The sequence below is a fragment of the Rhipicephalus sanguineus genome, chromosome 3, assembly GCF_013339695.2.
Source record: "Rhipicephalus sanguineus isolate Rsan-2018 chromosome 3, BIME_Rsan_1.4, whole genome shotgun sequence".
Lineage (NCBI taxonomy): Eukaryota > Metazoa > Arthropoda > Arachnida > Ixodida > Ixodidae > Rhipicephalus > Rhipicephalus sanguineus.
This window is the reverse complement of record NC_051178.1, coordinates 121,003,891-121,024,208: the sequence shown is the minus strand read 5'-3', so window position 1 is coordinate 121,024,208 and position 20,318 is coordinate 121,003,891.

Here is a 20,318-nt window from a genome sequence, read left to right as displayed (position 1 = left end):
TCAGACTGTCAATGTACGCAGACGACATCTGCGTTTGGACGTCTGCAGTGACACGTCTACAACTGCGAGCTCGAATTCAAAGAGCGGCCACTGAAGCTACTATTTACCTCCGTAACAGAGGTCTAGAAATTTCCTCTGAGAAATGTGCACTTGTGGCATTTACGCGCAAACCAATAGAGAGCTACAGCGTAATGATAAACGGCCAAAGAATACCTTACCTCCGATCGTACAAGTTCCTAGGTGTTATAATTGATAGAGACGTCTCATGGAGCCCTCATGTGTCATACATGAAAAAACGGTTGACAGGCATCTGTCATTTGTTCAAGTTCTTCGCTGGCAAGACATGGGGAATGTCCACAGCCGCTATGTTGCGACTATACAGGGTTCTTTTCCTCGGATTCCTACGGTATAGCCTGCCTGCATTATCCAACGCAAGCAAAACAAGCCTACGAATGATACAAAGTGTACAGGCTCAAGCACTCCGGATTTGTCTAGGCTTGCCCCAGAGTGCATCAACAGTCGCGACTATAGCCATCGCAAGGGACCACCTCATCAAGACACACATTGAGGTTGAAGTGCTGAGGACACATATACGACATCTTGCTCGCACTCCCCGCCATCACCTAGCCTCTCTACCAGCGGACCGACCACGCACATCTTACTCCCAAACAGTGACCGCCCATGGTGAATCAATACCAACTTCCTTCACTCCTGCCGCAAGACCTCGGACTCCTCCATGGTGCCTTACTCAACCAAATATCAACATTACAGTACCTGGCGTCCAGAAAAAAACGGATTTGTCGTCACCGGCACTTAAGCAGCTCACTTTGCTTCTCTTGTACGAAAAGTACCAAGACTCCATCCACATCTACACTGACGGATCTGTGCTGACGAACAGTTCAACCGGAGCAGTCGTGATACCAAGGTTGGTTACGACAATTAAATTCAAGACATCTCACGCAACAACATCGACGGCAGCAGAACTGGCAGCCCTTCATAGAGCGTTACAATTCGTCAATGACCAACCGATGCACAAGTGGACTATTTTCTGCGACTCGAAGGCGGCACTGCAGTCTCTACTGTCAGCTTTACGCCGCGGGCCGCACGAACAGCTGGTGCTAGAGACAGCAGAGGTTATCCACCACCTAACTGAGAAAGGACATCAGATCACTTTTCAGTGGTTACCAAGTCACTGCGGAATCATCGGCAATGAACGGGCCGATCAAGCTGCCCGCTCAGCCCACGCAGAAGACCATAAACTACTACTACCGCTTTCTAGGACCGACGCTGCACGGAAGCTTCGTTTGCATGCTCGCCAACGCACCACGTCACAATGGAATGAGCCACACTTCAGACATGATCGACTGCATTCATTTGACCCTACATTAAGTCTTCAAGTCCCATCAAGACTTCGCCGAGCAGACGCGACCCTTTTGTGTAGGCTGTGGTTGGGCGTTGCGTTTACCAACGCCTATGCTTTCCGCATTGGGATGGCCGACACCGCAGCCTGTGACCACTGTGGAAACGCAGAAACAATTAGACATATTTTTTGCGACTGCCCACTGTACAATGCACAGCGACTATCTCTTTGCAACGCGCTGAACAAGTTGGACGACCGACCTTTGTCGGAAGAAAGAATTCTACGCCATCGACAAGACGCAACGTCACAGAAGAAGGCCATGCAAGCGCTACTGCGCTTCTTGCGATCTACCGGCCTTTTTGAACGATTGTAAGAAGAACTTCGTCCCTGTGTGTGTTTTTTTTTATCTTGTGTGTGTACGTGCGTTTTTTTCTCCTCTTTTTTCCCCTCTCTCTCTCTAGACCCTCTTTCTTGCCCCTATTTCCCCTCCCCAGTGCTGGGTAGCAAACCAGATGCTAATATCTGGTTAACCTCCCGGCCTTCCTTTTTTCATCTCTCTCTCTAAAAGGCACGTAATACCAATGACTATATATGAAATGTACCGTATGTGTCAACCTCGAATAAAAGACCGAAATCTTTATTCCTCCCATGGGAACAACCGTGATCTGGCCCATTGTTAGTGCTGTTAATATATATACGTGATCTGGCGTGTTTATAAGGAAACCCACCCCGATGTACTTGTTACTTTGACAAAGTCTGGTCCAGCAGACGAAACGTTAGTGAAAATATACAGTGCCAATCTATATCTATACTGGTGAAAAAAAAAATAGCACTTCAACAGTATTTCTATTTTTATTGCTAAGCTTTGCTAAGAGCCAGCTCTTTGCACGTGTCACTTCAGCTTGGCACAGTATACCTTAGACCATGCAATGCATAACGTTCGCGTGTGCTCGAAGGCCCGACTTACGCCTTTTAATGAGCGGGTCCGAGTCCGGCCCGGCCCGCAGCCTCAAGCCCGGCCCGGGGCCCGCACTTTCAAGCCCGAGCCCAGCCCGGGCCCGCCGGAAAACGCTTCGGACGGCCCGGCCCCGCCCGCGGGCCGGGCCGTCCGAAGCTCTCCACCTAGTGGGCTCGACCCATACGGTGAAGCTGGCTATGCCACGAAGCGTGCCTTTACAGGCGATGCAAGGCGCTGGCAAGTGCGCATTGTTCTTATTCTTTAACAAATGCTCATTCTCCTGAGCTCGGTCGTTGACATGGTACCCATCCGACTTGCCCAACAGCGAATTCCAAAGAAGTACCATGTCGTATAGGCTCGTCCATCGCGCTCGCCTTTCTAGATTCCTTCAGCGAAGATTTCTCTCAATCTCTGTATTTGAACAAGAGCTTGGCAGACTTGTTCTTTTATGTCTAAAATCTTCCACGACTAAATGTGGCTAAAGAAAGGCATTTTTTGTGAGAATAGGTGAATGAATACCAGCTATACTGATGCATGACTAGGACTTGTGAGCACAAATTGCCTTATCGAATTTCTTAGGCTTATGATGTAGACGATCACAATAGACATATGATTTCACAGTGGACTTCAACAATAATAGTTCACATTTTTAGAATTGCGGAATATCTTAGGGAAGCAGGAAGTAATCCCTACAGACTGGTCGTTAATTAAATGTATGCGTTGTAGAAAGCACGTTAATGAAAATTGCGATGCCACCTAGAGAGATCTTTAAGCTTAGATTACCCATTCGTAATAGTATGCCAACACGACAGGAATATAGCGTTTGTTCACGCTAAGGTGCGTTTTTCATATTCCATTTTTATTCTACAGCAGAGGTGCTATGCTCGCGGTTTGCCATGTGTCGTAGATAGAAAACTGTCATCATCTTGAACCGGCAGGCGCTCTCTTCGACCTCTTCTTCATCTTCGTCCTCTTGTTCCTCTTCTGTCTCTCTCCGAAGGTGAGCGTCGTAACCACATCGGCTAACCAGGCACGCTAACGAAGCGTAGCTTAGCCTTGTATAGTATAGTATAGTGTAGTATAGTATAGTATAGTATAGTATAGTATAGTATAGTATAGTATAGTATAGTATAGTATAGTATAGTATAGTATAGTATAGCAAGGGGCGCGTAAGAGAGAGGTGAGAGGGTAAAAGCCTAGCCAAGCCAGGACGCCCACCAGCTCTGCTGTGACCCAGCGTTGCGCGAGTTAGTGCAAACTGCGCTAATTTACTTAATGTCTTTGCTTTTTGTATATCATTTAAACGGAGTAACCGGAAGCGTATTGCTCGTAACATTTTCAGATTTACCGCATCCTGCTGTGTTTCGCACAGTTTGCTGGTCGTGCTGTTCAATAAAAGCACATCAACATGCATATCCGTCGCGCGATATCTGATAAGCGTTATCTTCGTTGCTTGCCTAGCAACCACGTGAAACCAGTGCCACTGACTTTTTGTTGTAAAATGGCGCGTAAAAGAGAAGTGAAGCACCAGTATTCCATTATATAAAAGTCTAACGGCGCCATTCATTATCCCGAACATCCTATGCAGGCTTACGCCTGGAAATGTTTTTTTTACATGTACTTTTGTTTAAATGTCTAGACAATGCGAAGTGATAGCGATTTGTGAACCCAGAAACGCGAGGATTGCGAGTGATGAATGGGCGGGATAATGTGAGGTACTTGAAACTTTAGGCGGCGCCGGAAAGTTTTTCGCGCGAGCGCCGTAAGCGATGCTCGTCGAATGAAAGCGAAACTTTAACGGAAGCAGCGGCGCAAAATAAAAGAAACTATACGGAGTTTTGGAAGCGGAGATTCATCGTTACAGTCGTTCAGCTGCCCTTAGGTGTGCGTTTTGAAATGAATTCACCGCGTGCAGCTTTAAAAATTGCCGCTGCGATCTGTAATTCAAAGTAGATATAACGCGAGTCTTATCACCCGAAATGGTGATTGATCAAAAATTGCTCCCTCCTGCAGCGTGCGCCGATTGGCATAAAAGCCGAGAGAAGAAGAGGTTTTTTTTTTTTTTAACTTCCGCCTAAGCGGCCGTACTCAGCACTTTGCGGGGCCTGTGCTAGTTTGATTCTGAGGTTTCGTAAAGGCCGTCTAATCAGAAGTTGCCTTTCGCGGGTTAAAGAAAGAAAAAAAAGTGTGTGTGTGAGGCGGAGTTGGCACCTCGCAGAGGCGTCGGCCGCTGCAGGCTTCGCTTCTGCGTTTAATAAAAAGAGGAATACTGCGTGAAGAGCAAAACACTGCTTACCGTAACTATAGTTCATAGGTCACTAATCAAGCTACGAGTGTGCAATGCAAGTTCGCAAGCCGGAACAACGAAGAAGAAAAATTGTGATGATTAGGAAAACCGTAAGTATAAGTGACCAACGAGTGACACTCGTTGGTCGTTACACCCACACGCACGCGCGCGCGCGCACGCACACACGCTCACGCATACGCACGCACACACGCTCACGCATACGCACACACACACACACACACACACACACACACACACACACACACACACACACACACACACACACACACACACACACACACACACACACACACACGCACGCACACACGCACGCACACGAACAGAGAGAGAGAGAGAGAGAGAGAGAGTCTAGGCAACGGCTATCTGCATTCGAGTGTGCAATGAGTTGCAACACGGAGCAAGAAAACAGGCATAACAGCAAAGAAGCATATAACAAAACGAAAACCAAAACAAATGCGTGATGGAGCAGTGTAGATGTTAGAGAGACTAATGAGAGAGTCGCTTGAGTACGCTGATTGGGTGTTTACCTGCCTAAAGCGAGGGTAAGATAACGCGGCACGAGGCTATGTAGATCGGGGTGCGGAAGTGTGCCCTAATTTCTAAGCGCCTACCCTTGGGTATTGTTGTGCCGCCAGGTAAGTAAGTAATCTGGGCGAGCCCCTGTAAAAGGAATCAAGCTCACTACAGGAGTCGCACCTTCACCATTACCAAGCTTAATATAAATGATCACAGGAATGGTTCAGGTGCGTGAACTACTGCATCCAAATTAGACTTAACGAGAAGGAAAGAAATCGATCGTGAGCCCCGTTTTGGTTAGAAGCATCCATCTGAACCCAACGAAGAAATAATCCAAGAAAAAAAAAGCATGACGACACGTTATTTGTAGCTTTGGTTGGTGTGCAGTCCACCTCGGTGGTATAGTGGTTACGGTGCGCAGCTGCTGACCCGAAGGTCGCGTCTTCGATCCCGGCCGCGAAGGTCACATTACGACGGAGGCGAAATGCTAGAGGCCCGGGTACTGTGCGATGTTAGTGCACGTTAAATAACACCAGAATGTCGAAATTTCCGGAGACCCTCCACTACTTGCGTCGTGATTGTGCGCAGTTTTTCATTTTTTGTTACAGTGTCTGCCCAAGTTTTCAATATCTCGAATGGAACCGCCTTCTGCTGCAGTATTTGCAATTATAGCTGCGGACCAGATGGACTAAAGCCCATTTCTTCCAGGATTTACGGCTCGTTCACAGAAGTGTTTGTCCGTCGGGCGTGTGCCGATGCGCACTTCGAATATTACTGGTCGTGTTCGACGCCGGTTGTCTGAAATGAAAAACCATTGCTTTTACCACTGTGGGGGGGGGGGGGGGGGGGGGCATACCCGAAATGGACCACGTATGAATATAGACTCAGTGTTGTACAACGGACCCATTAACTTTAATAAAGGTGAAGTAATGTTGGCTCGACCACCAGGATGTTCTAAGTTCGAATTTTCTCCGAGTCAACCATGCTGTCGTTAATTTGCTTAGTAACAGTAAAGTTGCGAATGCAGAGGGAGGAACAAGCTTTAAATGTGCAGGGCAGTGCAACACACACTCTACATTGTTGTAGCGCGGAGTATGTGAATTAGTTATGAAGGTGAGTGCATTTCCTGAGAACTACTTAGGAGCGCAAACACTTTTCCTATTCCACGAGGAGCTCGTTGAGACGGTTTGCACGCACAGCATTCTATAAGGGCGATGTGAAGTTCGCGGCATGCTGTCAGTTCACGAAGGAAAGATTAAAGCTTGGTGCTCTCAGACTGCGAATTGACGACGAGAGGGCATGCAATTCTCATGCGCTTAGCAGTCTCCGTTCACTATGCCTTTAAAACGCACGCCATTGCGTTGGCAACGTCGGAACTCTAACTTCATTATGCAAGATGGGGATTCTCCAGAAGCGTTAAATAGTAATGGAACACGAGGGAGTTTGCAACAGCTGAGCTTTGGCGGAGCTCGTCAGCTCCTGTGGCAGCGCTTGCTGGCACTTGTGTACTCAGCGTGATTACAGAGGATTACGGTATAGTTATACGCGTTTGCGAAAGCCTTGTTTTACAAGCGTGCGTGTTTAGCCGCGTTGGAAGTGCGTGGGAGTTCTGCCTAAATGAAGTATAGAACTCTCGAAGTTGTTGGGATTATGAAAGCCCCGTTTAGCGACTACGCAATCAAGCAAGACATTTAAGTTACAAAAATGAAAGAATTATGCGCCGGTTCGTAAATGGAGCAATAAACAGATCTGAAAGGAAGGACGCGACAATAGACGTATTTAGTTTAAGCTAGGGAAGCAAGGCGTCCTTGCTACAAATGAAAACTTGAAATGGTGTAAAGATGCTTACGAGAAAGAAAGATAAGTAAATACAGTCGTCAACTCGAACGCATGTCCCACCATCCCATGTTACATATTCGGATGCAATGATAATACGCCATCATTGTACACCATACTTACGCGCGAGAAGCGTTTCTGCGTCATTTGCATGATCACGGCTACTTGAGAATAAGGTGGATTAACCGGCTTCAGTATCAATTTGTAGCAGCAAGCTTAACGGTTCAAAAATGAACACGTTGCAACGGATGACGATAAAGACTAATTATTATTTTAGTAATAAACAAATACAATTAGAAATAATCATATCTTAATGATTAAGTAGGAGATTGAAGGCTCATGTAGGGAAGTGGGTAAACGTGAATCTGCCAAGGATGAGTAAGTACTGGAAACATCGGTTTTGTTGCCAAGCGCCGCACATTATTGACGTAAATACATTGATTGCGTTGGAACCACAAGGTTATACCTGTCGTCTTTATGTCTTGTTGCAATTTTATTACGATAGCAATTACCTATGGGGGCACTCCAGGCGATCTTTCACCGTAGCTGTCATCGTGACGTTCGATAGATACTTCAGTACGTAAGCTATAACATTCATACGCTGATGTTTTTCCGACCTTTCTTACATTTTTTTCCCCAGGTCCCTCATACCAGACAATTAAAAATTGTAAAACAGTGTTTTAGGACTTACAAAACGAAAGTCACAGGACCTGACAAAACTGTTTATGTGTAGTTATGTGTAGGCAGTCAAGTGGCGCCGGCGTATTGCCGGCCCCACATGGAATGCGGCATTACGGCATTTTCTTCCCGCGGCATCGGGCGCAGCACGAGTGATGCAAAATATAAGCATCACTTGATGATGTCACCACATGACGTCATTATGACGTCACAGACAGAAATTCTGTCATGACGTCACGTGATGCCGTCATCGCATGATGCCGTAGCTTGGTCAAAGGTGGGCCGATCACGCAGGCTGTACAACACCAGGTGAAGTGCCTCCGATCCTGGAGGCAGTGCAAAACCACGCTAGTTGCACAAAGCTTTCGGAGGGTGGAGGGGCAGGATCAATACATCGACTGAGAAGTTAGGCGATGCAGGTTCTAGGTTGCTTCTAGGTTGTTGCTGGGCTTTAGCTAGGTGATGCTAGATTGTTTATACGTTGATTCCCAGCGCAGACAGGTTCGAGTTAAACCACAGACAGTCACAGACACGACACGGTTGTCCAAACACTATAGACAGAAATTCGCGCTGAAACCAAGCGTGCGCACCTCTCATAGATCTACGGGCCCGTCGTCGTTGGCGTAGGCCATGCATCGCTTCGGGGTCTTCTCGCAGCTGCCGTTGCCTTTCCCGTTCCCTAATATTCCCTCGTTGTACGTACTTGGGGTATTCGGCTCGCCGCCGTCGCTCCGTAGCCATTTGTTGGGCTTCTTCATTTTTAGTGGACAAGTAGTGAGTAGCGGGATTTAACCAATTTCTGTGGCACATATCCGTTGTAGGCCGCACAGTGGCCCATACCCGTTAAGATGATGATAGTTTTCTGTGATCGACTCACAAGGAACGATTTTCTAAACAGCTTCGCTATTAAAAGAAGATGGCTTTCGCCTTCGAGTCGTCTTAGGTGAATGCATAAGGGACCCTGTGAGTTTTTATTTCTGACAGTAGTTGGTACATCAAGATTCACTAAATAGGCAAGTTAAAGTTAGTCGATTGAACACATTTAGGCCCAGATAAGGTGACCTGACTCTCTAGCAGGACGTTGTTGGACGTGAAAGCTCTTAGAGCCTCGCCACATTCGTCGATGGCGCGGAAGACCATTTGTGCACTGCAGCAGTTAAGAAACACCGAACTCGGCAACTAATGCATACCTGCTAAGTGTCCGTCTATGTGCGTGCAGTGTGCACTCTCACCCTCCTTTTCTCCGTATCCCCATAACCTTACCTCCAGAAGGGCACGAAACTGGACATTAGCCTGGTTCACCTCCGTACCTTTTCAATTCTTACCTTGTTTCTCTATTTTTATCGCTTCCTTGTGACTTAGCTGCCTGAGATGTTAGAAGGGTACTTTGCGGGCCTTTACTTACAGAAACACCGGTGCGGTTGTTTATATAAGGCTGTTAAGAACTTCACGTCTATAGGCGTAGCGGTAACATGCACTCTCCTGTGCTATCTACTTTGTGTGCCCGTATACGGTTAGAAGGTGTTTGTGTGTGGGGGGGGGGGGGGGGGATGCGCACTACTTTCCATTACACTGGTTGCCCCTGGTCACAGTGGTCTCAACAACAACAACAAAAAAAGAAAAGCGAGAACGAAAACACGCGAGAAGCAACGCTAGCAAACTCTACCAGAGCAGGCTTCATCTAAAATCCATTAGGGTAATTTTGGGCACCCAGGAAGGAGCTCTTGTATCCCGTTTAACACTCTTCCTCTTTTGTTTTCTTCGTGCACGCTTTACGTAGCTTAGAGCAGAAAAGGTTTCGTAAATAAGCAATTATTATGCGTGCCCCTGACGTTGCATCAATGCTTTCTTTTCAACAGGAAAGGCGACTTCTTTTGTAACTTGACTGACCGGAACTTCCGGGGTCTGTACCTCCCGAAAGGCACGCAGTGCTCTGTCCGTACTTTTTTTTACCACCTTCGTTCGTAAAAGAATGAAGCGGCTTACAAAACACGGGGTACACTCTTCGGGATTGGTGCTGCGATGTCTGCAAGAGCAACGCAAGCGTGCATCCGTTATGTGACCGCTGACTGCGTGTGCAAAAAAAAAAAAAAAAGCATAGCACTGTAGGAAATCCTCAGAGCGAAGTCTTATTTTAGAGATTGCGTTGCTGGTCTAAGCTCGAGTAAGAGCAAACAAACCAAGCTTGAAACAGAGGTTAGCGTGTCTATAAAACACGAGAATGTACTGTTGGGTCAACCATTTGCGTAAGCTACGTTTCACTTGAAATAACGTAGACTTGGGCATGTAGGAGTTCCATTTCAGCATCTAGCACGCAACACAAGATGAGGACAGAGTGAAAACCGTCGAAGATAGACACTAACTAAATCTTTTGCTCAGTCATTTGTCATTGCAAAAAAAGCTATTCACGCACCGTACCGCACTTCTTTAGCGCAGTTGCATGAGCAACTGCATATCAACTTACTATGTGTCTTCGCTATAGTGCCCTCATTGTTCGCGCTCTTCCTTTGCCTTTGCTTCTATTCCCCCTTTGCCTCAACCCCTTTGTAGGGAGGCAAAGCAGGCGCTCGTCGTTTGCATGGGCTACCTGTATTTTCTCTCTCTAACAAGTCTCTCGCATTCCGTGGCACAAGTGAACTCGTCCTTGTAGGACTATAAAATCCGAGTCTAATTTGGCCTCGCTGTGTTCTTTGGTGCGTTCATGTTAAAAATTTTGCTAAATGCCTTTTCATTACCCCAGTCGCTTCTTTTCCAGACTGCTCTTGTATAGCAGCGATTAAAGAACTGAAATAAAACTAGCAAGTAAATTTGCATATAGTCGAGGGAGTAAGAATTCGAGTAATGAATACACAGGGAAGAAAAAAAAACTGCGCTTAAAACATGCGAGCTGGATGGGAAGACTCAAACGTAGCGCGTGCGGTCAAAGTTGACGTGCCAGAACCCCAAGAAAATGAAAAGAAAGACAACCAAGACATTCTAGAACGCATTTAACTACGCTCAGTTGCGCTTATGACGGGATATTGAGATTTGCGCGCATTCGATCGCAACAATGGGCTCTCGGGAATACTAGCAAGTGCACGTGAAACAAGACTTTGTTCAAAAAGAAGCGCTTCGATGCAGCAATAAGAGTAAGGAAAGAGGTAGTTGAGACTCGGGAGGGTTAAGAAAAGGGCTGCTGAGGTATTATCCGACAGATTGCACTTGTAAGGGCCTCTTCATCTAAATATGATAGCGATGTCCCTTACGGTGTACATTATTATGAATCGCCATTCGCTTTGCTCGAGGTTAGACGCTCACAGAGGAGACTGACTGTGGCCATTTGAATGATGACCGCAGTGTTATTTAAGTAGTTGAAGCAAGTGTAGTTTATGACATCCTAGCCCAGCAGGAGGGGCTTAAATCACACCCGTTGGCTCTAAATCATTTTTGGCAGCGCAGAACACGTAATATCGGGTTAAGTTCTCATATGCACTGAAACGAGCATGCAATCAAGTGCTGTGTCAAAAGGCTCAGCTGCGTTCCAAGAAAAGCAGTGCCACTTTGATGTGGAACGAAACTTTCGTAAAGAATAAAAAATACTTCCATGCACGATGCCTTAAAAAACGAACCGATGTCTGTCCTGTTTTATTTACTCTTTCTTTTTTTATTTTCGAGTGCGCCCTTAGAAAGAGAGAACGAGAGAAAGTTCCGGTTATGTGAGTAAATTCAACTGTTATGATTCGTGACGTGGTTACCAAAAATCGTGGAAGTGATCATGATGGTTACCTGATGGCCAGAGATAAGGAAACCACAACCTTCAATTACAGGAATATGAAACATCTTTAAATCGTAAATCTGGCTAGCTGATAGACATCATGTAGTGCGACAACACAACGGACACACAGAACCACAAACCACAGGCACCTATGGCTAGCTGACGTTAAAGAATGATTTGTGAGAAATTCGAGAAAGTAGTAGTAGGCCTACGCCTCGCTCAAAAAAAAAAGAACATGTGAACTAGAGCACTGCACGGGCCCGGGCCGTCCGAAGCGTGGCGGGCCGGGCCGGACTTGGGCTCGCTCAAAAAAGCCTAAGTCGGGCCTTCGAGCACACGCGAACGTTATGCATTGCATGGTCTAAGGCATTCTGTGCCAAGCTGAAGTGACACGTGCAAAGAGCTGGCTCTTAGTAAAGCTTAGCAAAGGAAAAACAGTTGAAGTTATGGTTTTTTTTTCTCACCAGTATAGATATACGTATTATATCCATACTGGTGCGTTTATTATGCTGTATGCTCATGAATTCACCTGCGTATGCTAGATGACTTGATAGGACAAAATCGTACCAGCGTCCTAGGACTTAACAGCGAAACAGCTTAAACCGCTGAGGTGTACCACTGCGGGCAAAGCAACATTTCGATGCATTTACACACCAGATTTTCCGTCCGATCGCCCGCTACAAAGCGCAAGGCGTCATTAATAATCATCATCAACAACTAATATCCTATAGCCGGCTCGGGCCGGGCCTGGTCATGAACACGCGCGCCCTGGATAAGTTTAGTAAAGAACGCCCGGGCCCGGGCCGGGCCCAGACTGGGCTAGGGCTTCATAAAGTGGGCCCGGGCTGGGCCCGGGCCGAAAAATCAGGCCCGTGCAGTGCTCTAATGTGAACTGATACGTTTATAGTCAATACAAGGACACTATAAATGGATTAATACTTTAGGCATAGCGTGAACTGAAGAGCGATAATTTTTCATATTTTATTTCGGGACTGTACGAACCGCATGTCATCGCCGCTAGATGGGGCGCAAGTGACGTGCTAGATAGAGTCACTGTATATGCTACCTTTAGGTAGCAGAGTTGCGCATAGGTCTGGCTAGCAACCGCAGCTATGCGGCGAAACTGCACTCTCTTTTTGCAGGCGACATGCCTACCGTGTCGCCGATCGACATGCTTGGCTTGTCGAAGACCGGCGATTAACTTGACTGTCGATGACAAGTGTCAATCCAGTTCACTGCGGCGGCGTCGTCAAAATGGTCAAAAGATACAAAAATTGGCCCGGGCGTCAGCTTCTCCGCAACGCATGGTTGCTTGCGGCGTTTGGAAGACAGATGCGCAACTCCGCTACCTAAAGGTAGCATATACAGTAACTCTAGTGCTAGAAGCATTTGGAGTGTTGCACACACGTTCAACGGCGGCAGCAGCCCAGCTTCCCAGGTGTCTGTGAGACGTGTACGAGGTAAAGATAGACTCTACCTGGAGTCCTGTCAGGTTCAGGGAAGGGAAATACGTAACTTGGGCAGCCCCATGAGTGAGCTGGGGTAAAGTGGTTCCCCATCATTACGCTCGGTGTGTGTGGATATACTCATATTAGTAAGGTGGCCACTCTTCCCACTCTCAATTAGTGGTGAGACAGTGTCTGCCGGACCCTGTGTGCATTGGTAGGTTATGTGTTCGAGTGTCGCCTTGGAGTGGCACCACGGGCACTTGTCTCTGTGTTTTTCGGGAGCAGACTCCCCAACTAGAAGGGGAAGGCGCGACTCTCCGAACGGGACTTGGGAAGCCAATTAGCGACCCTTGACCCGGCCCAGCGAGCCGTAATAGCCAGGGGGGCCCTGAATGAGGAGCTCCCCCCACAGTAACTGATAAGCCTCGTTTTATAGTTGTTTCTCTCCTCCATCTCCCCAGACGCTGCGCAGTGCTTCCTTGTGGGTTGCAGAAGCAGGCGGGTTTCCTTACTTCGAGCAACCACCAGAGCAACGTCAATGCTCCGAGATGTGCTGGAGCAGGAGGCTTCTACATCTTGCCATTAAGCCCAGTGTCTCCACGGTAGTGCAAGACAGCCTTGAAGAACTGGGTATAACTGCGAGCGGGGACAACACCAGTGGCGTTGAGTAGAAGGGTTGAGAAAGAGAGAAAGAGAGAGAGAGAGATTGCTGCTATTGTAGACGAAGTTCCTAGGTGACCCACTTCCGTCAAGTGCTCATATTCACTTAAAGAAGGGAAACTAATGCATAAATAAAAATAAGAGAGTGAGGAGGTAAGGGGGAGAAGAAAGGATGAGTTACAGTTAGTGCCCTTCCGTTAAGAACCAGCCACCTCCATGGTTGCTTTTCATGCGGCAGCTATTAACCCTCGCGGTGGTAAGGGGTGTCTTTATATAACCCTGGCGGAATAATTCGTGGTATGATTTACGATGGGCTTCGGGCGTCGCCGAGCCTTGTCGCCAACGGTGCGAGGAAACGGAAATAAAGGATAAAAGGGACGCGAAGGAGACGAGAAAAAAAAACAAGAAAATGGCATGAGCCAGGACAGTGTTCACGCTTCCAAACCACTTTCTCACGGCCCGGGTGCACTTTGGAACTTTTGCGGTTATGGAAATTGCGGTCAGCGATATTCTTTTTCTCGCGATGTCGTTTTTTGTTCGAGCGAACCGTTTATAGATTGCGAACGCGGATCGTGGTGACGCATAACAACAAAAAAGAAAACGCAGAAAACATCTATATTCAGTATGCAAAGCGCGCATAATTCAACGAGGTAAGTTTCCAACCAATGAGCCGCAAGAAATATGCTCGAAGCTTTGCTCTTTCTTACGCCTTTCTGAGCGCATGCGGGTGGGCGCTTGTGTGAGTGTAGGGCTATATATTCTATAGGCAACGAAACTGAACGCGACGGAACGACACACGCGTGGGTCACGTAGACCACTTTGTCACCTCCGCGTTTGAGGGGTTTTATATTTTACCTTATCTAGAAATTTCGACGTTATTAAAACACCAGGAAGAAGGTGAACTTCTGCCTACTTTTTATTAACGTACGTGAAGCAGCTATTCGTTCGTCTTTCTTTTTTTTCGCGCTTTCAGTTCTCTAACTGAGGTCGCTTTGTTGCGAGTTCTCAGTTTTCAGCGAACGCTTCGTCCCCGTAAAGAATATGCGCAGAGCAAAGTTTCAACGTCACAGCTTTGAATTTTCCTGTATAGTCTGTGCATATATCTGTATATGAATGGGCCAGAAAGATTTTAAATTTATTCTGTTAGGCTGTCACCTATGCTAGAAAGAATTGATCATCCCTGGCTATTGCATAGAATCCCAGCAAATGTTTGGATTCGCAGTTCATTTTTTGTTGTTGTTAAGGTTTGCCGAATATGCTCTTTCTGTTGTTATCGCCTTTTGTTACAAGAGGCTGGCAGACAGGGCTGTTGCCACCACTTCCCACTTCTCACCCGAAGCTTCTGTCCACCGTAGGATACTTAGCATGAAAAGAACCAAGAAGATACCCGACTGCCCCACTCTTACTTCCCAGTCGAGGGTGTTCCCTGATGTGAAGCCGCTAGTGCGAGGTAGAGCCAGCTTGAAGCCAAGATACGTTATTAGCCACTATTTTATTCGGGTCCTATATACCACCTTTTTTTTTAGCTTTTTTATGTACTGTATCAACATTGCACACCACACTCCTAAGCCTCATCTTCTTCTCTTTCATTATTTTAGATCCCCATTCCCCTTCCCAAGTATAGGGTAGCGAACCGGAGACTTCCTCTGGTTAACCTCCCCGTCTTTCCTTTATCTTTCTTTCTCTCTCTCTCTCTCTCTCTACATTAATGTTACTCACTAACACAGCAAATAGTTTCCGTCGTAGCGTTAAAATGACCACTGTTCTTGCGTACACTCCCATAGTCTTGACACTCTATGGTAACTGTAGCCTTTGCGCCATTCAACACTACTAATAATAAAAGTTTCACAGGCGCAGCCGCCACGGTGGCGGAGTGGTCATGCTGCTTGACTGCTGACCCGAAAAACGCGGCTTCGATTCCGGCCGCGGTGGTGGCATTGACAAAATTCTAGAGGCACGTGCGCTGTGCGATTTCAGTGCACGTTAAAGAACCCCATGTGATCGAAATTACACGGATCCCTCCACTACGGCGCCTCTCATAGCCTGAGTTGCTTCGGGACGTTAAACGCCAAAAAGTAACAAACCAACCAACCGGCTATTACTACTACTACTATCATTAATAATGAAAATAATGCGAAGTTCCTTTGTGTTTTTTTCTTTCTATCTGCAAATGAAAATAAATTACCTAGCCAATGGGGTGAGCCACTCAGTCAGTCAATGAACTTTATGAAGGTCCTGAGGGGCCGATTCCTGCGTAATCCAAGTGGTCGCAGCGCTATAATTTTGAATTAGGGCAATTAGGCCAGGGCCAAATTGAATCCAATTACATGAGAGCTGCAAGACGTTGTCTGGTAAAAAATATAACAGCGGTAGTAAAGGACAAAAATTATTTGAGGTGTGCAGCTCGCGACAGCAAGAAATTAATGACATGAAAAGAACATATCGGGAACTGGAAGCGACGAGGCCGCGTACGGGCACTTGCCGGGCACTTTCAGGCGACGGTAGCGTAATGTAATTAAAACGGTGTGACCAGCTGTGGCCGGGTCACGTCGCATTATAACAGCAAAGAAAGGGGGAAATGCATACTGAAAACGAGAAACATGAGTAGTTGAGTTTATTCTAGCTAGATCTAAAAAATGTGTTTTTATGCGGTTAGAGCAATCATCCCACTTTGTTCCTTTAATTAAAAGTTTATTGTCGACGCCAAGAACAGTGGAGTGTCGTTTCTTCTCTGAAACTTGTCCTGCAACTTTCCAGTGCAGAGTTGCCAACCGGGCTCAATCCTGTAATCTCTCCCTTTATATTATCCTCCTCCTTAATAATAATAGTCACATTAATAAGAACACTGCTACTGCTGCTGCTGCTGCTGCTGCTGCTTTTTGCTTGCTGCTCATGAAAACACATAGAAACACAAAAAATAGAGAGAAGAAACTGGGCTGGCAACCCCACGTTACATACCGGGCTACGATCAGATACACAGCGCAGACCACGCTAAATGTTCAACCTTCACAATTGACGATCGACCGAGTAGTTGAGTTATTCTGTGCCACCAGCGATCGCAGCTATCACGCAAAGATTGTTGCGGTCGCCCGCTATTACTAGAGCGTTTCTGGCGACAAACGTGCGCAAAGCTTGCACGCTATTCTAAAACTCTCGAGTGTTCCTGTGCTCGCCTATCATTGTATTACTAGAGCGTTCTTGCTTGCACTTTGAGTGTTCCTTTTGCCGGGTCCAAGTTCGCCCAATAAGTAATTCAATTTTTAGCGATTCGATTGCTCAGTTCCTCATCGTCAGAACCACGTGACAATAGCCTCCTAAAGGGTACTATCATGAACGATATGAGCTGGAACATAGAATTCGTGTTTATTCAACGATTACTCGTAATGTACTGTTATGAATGAGACGTACAGAATTGCCAGAGATACCTTTCCGCTGGAGCATTTATTGCCACGCGCACTTTTGCGCGTGCCGACTGCGTTTAGTCGCTATGACTTTTAACGTCTGATTTCAGTGTTCCAGCTCATAGTGCTTACGGCTGTACATACCACAAATACCCGCTTGAAAATGAGAGGAAAACAAGTCATAGAGACCAGGAAAAAGGAAGGGACACAGAAAAGAAAAAAATAAAAATAAACAATTGAGACACATGACACCACATACACGCAATGAACAAGCACCATAGACGGTAGAGCAGCCCACTTATAATAGCAAGAATTGCCGAACGACACCCTGTTAGACCTGTATGCCTATACAGTTCATGCCCGACCACTCGAGAATCAGAAATCATTAAGCGTATATATATATATATATATATATATATATATATATATATATATATATATATATATATATATATATATATATATATATATATATATATATATATATATATATTTTGTCTGTGTGTGTGTCGCTTTCGCGCTTGCTTACGCATACTTAGGCATCCGGGATAGCAAATTTGCTTTGTGCTTACGTGCTGCGGGATCGCGTGGTTGTGGTGAGATGACTTCGTATACCACTAACTTCACCGCACAACAATATGCGATGAAAGGAGAAAGATTCTCACTCAGCCTTTTCACTCAATCCTTAGTTTTGCCTTGTTTATATGTGTAGCGATTGGACCGAGATGGCTACTTTCGGTCGAACGAATATTCAACAAAAAGCTAATGCGTCCAACATTGGGCCAAAGGAGAAGAAGCGAAAAGCTGACTTCCAGATACCGCGCTTCTTTTTGTTCTTTTCTCAATCTTCCTTTTGATGTCGCGAACGCCTCTCTCAAATCTAATTTTGTCACAGCTGCTATGCGACCAGTTATTGACCAAAAAAATGACTAATCGAAGATAAAATAGAAAAGAATTAAAAAACGTACATAAGCGAAGGCTGAGACAGAAAGGAAGAAACAAAGAAACAAAGAGAGCGAATGCAGGATGGACAAAAAAAGGGTTATTTTAAACATACTGCAGCTTTGGTGTCAATGTCTTTTATATTTCCTTGTTTCATATGACACTGACATGTCTCTCTTCTACGTTACAGTTGATTAGGCAACCCACCTCGCCCCCTTTGGAATTTCCTTCTTCTCCGTACGAGAGCGCCTGGCATTCCAGCCACGTCTACTCGCTACACACAATCGTTGGCCACAACGTTATACATCCTGTCGAAAGCGTTGGGCGCACGTTGTGTCCAAGCAAGATAAATGGGAAATACTGGCTCATCACGCGCGTGTTACGGGTGTGTAGCTAGTTTTTTTTCACAGCGACGTCCGGCAGGTGGCCGTATTACTGTTTTCTGCAAAGATATGTGAATCTGAGTAGTTAGCGGACATCTCATTTTTCTTGTTTCCTGGTAGGATAGATAGCCTTGACGATGATTTTTTTTAAATGTGATTTTTCTTCTGGCTCGAACAAGATCATATCTATGTCTAAGAACACAGGCCTGCTCGCCGCGCAGAATGCCTTAGTTCGATTCTCACCCGAATCGAAGATTTTAAGTTCGGAGTACTTTAGGGGCCCGGGCTATCGTATGCTGTCGTATGCAGTCATCGCTTGGCGTAACGCAGGCAAAACCACGTGTAAAAGTAGAAAAAAAGAGGAAGCAAACGAGAAATAGAAAGAGATAGAAATAAAGGGAAGAAAAAGAAAAATAGGAGAAGAAATAAAGAGAGAAAAAAAGACAGAAACAACTGGAAAATAGAACAAGAAGGAAAGAGAGGAGGAAAGAAAGAGAAAAACCGAAGAGAATCAAAGAAGGCTGCCGAGCTCCGCACTTCCTTCATACTTGGAACCACTAGAACGAAATGCCTTAATTTTTTATTATTTACTTTATTTGCATCTTTCTCGATTTTTCGGCCACGGACAACGCTGATTTTCCTGTCACAACCAACGACGCCGACGCCGACACAGGAATTTATGCGAAACGAGCTCTTTAACGTTATCGCGGTAATGGCAAATCATTATAACCAAACAAAGAGCAGAGCAATTACGACTATGAGTAATGTAAGTTAGACTCGCACAAATAAAAAAAAAAACGTATCTTTCTGCCGACAAGAGTCGAAGAAGAAAAAAAAAATGATTGAAAAAGTTATCTGGACGTCGCCATTCCCAATTCAGCGAACGTGCAAGACAGAAGCCAACGACCGGCACTGCAGTCTGTAAACAGCATCCAACTCACGACACCATACCCCTGTCAGCCCTAGCTGTAGAATTGGCGAGGTAGCGGTTGCCAGCACGAAGAGTACAAAGAACGCAAGGCCGACACGAAGTGGCCGTGGTGCCTTCATTATTAACGCCGAAGTCGTTACAAACCTTTCCTTTGATCACGTTTCGAACAAAGTATAACTGAAGAAAGAGAATGAGACCGCGCACTAGCTCTGTCGATATTGTGCGCAACTGCGGCCACTGACCGAAAAGCAGCTCGGTAAATAGAGCACCGCGCGTCTGTATCAGGTACTCTATCCTGTTTCACCAGATGAGCTGCGCTTGGAAACATCTACGATTTCAGGACAAGGACTGCATTTTCTACGTACGGAACCACAGAATGCAGTCGCACATCATTTGAACGTGACGTGGCTGCGAAGTTAATCTCGGAGCGCGTTGATGGAGTGCTCTCCTATTACACGTAATGCCTCGTCGTCGCAGCGCCTTCTTACCGTATAGACAAAGCTTACGACACCGGGATAGACATACGAAATGAGTTAGTCCTCCGGCATAGCTGGTGGTTCAGTGACCCCAGGTTTTGTCGTGGCAAGAAAATGGACTCCGCTGGGCGCGTTGAATGAAGGAGCGAGCAAATGACGAGCACCTGATCGCGCATGCAATTACTGATGTTGTCGTGGCGTATGTAAGGTATCAGATTCACGGACGACAACGCTATCTCATGTACACGTGCACTTGCGATTCCTGTTTAACAGGAGCACCCGGGCCTAAGGGTCCAGAACATACACAAAAGGCGGCATAGAGTACGCTGCAAGGACGAGTAATCACCGTTGCCAGTTTGCGGTATGCGTATGTTGCTTGCCGTATCATCGAAGGCTGGTGTACACAAGAATTTAGTTATTTTTAAAGGAACGACAGGTATTGACCGCGGATCCGAACCATGAGACTGAAGTAACTAGAAGGATAAGAATGGGGTGGAGCACATTCGGCAGGCATTTTCGAATCATGAATGGTAGTTTACCACTATCCATCAAGAGGAAAGTATATAACAGCTGCATCTTACCAGTATACTTGCCTACGGAGCAGAAACCTGGAGGATTACAAAGAGGGTTCAACTTAAATTGAAGACGACCCAGTGAGCAATGGAAG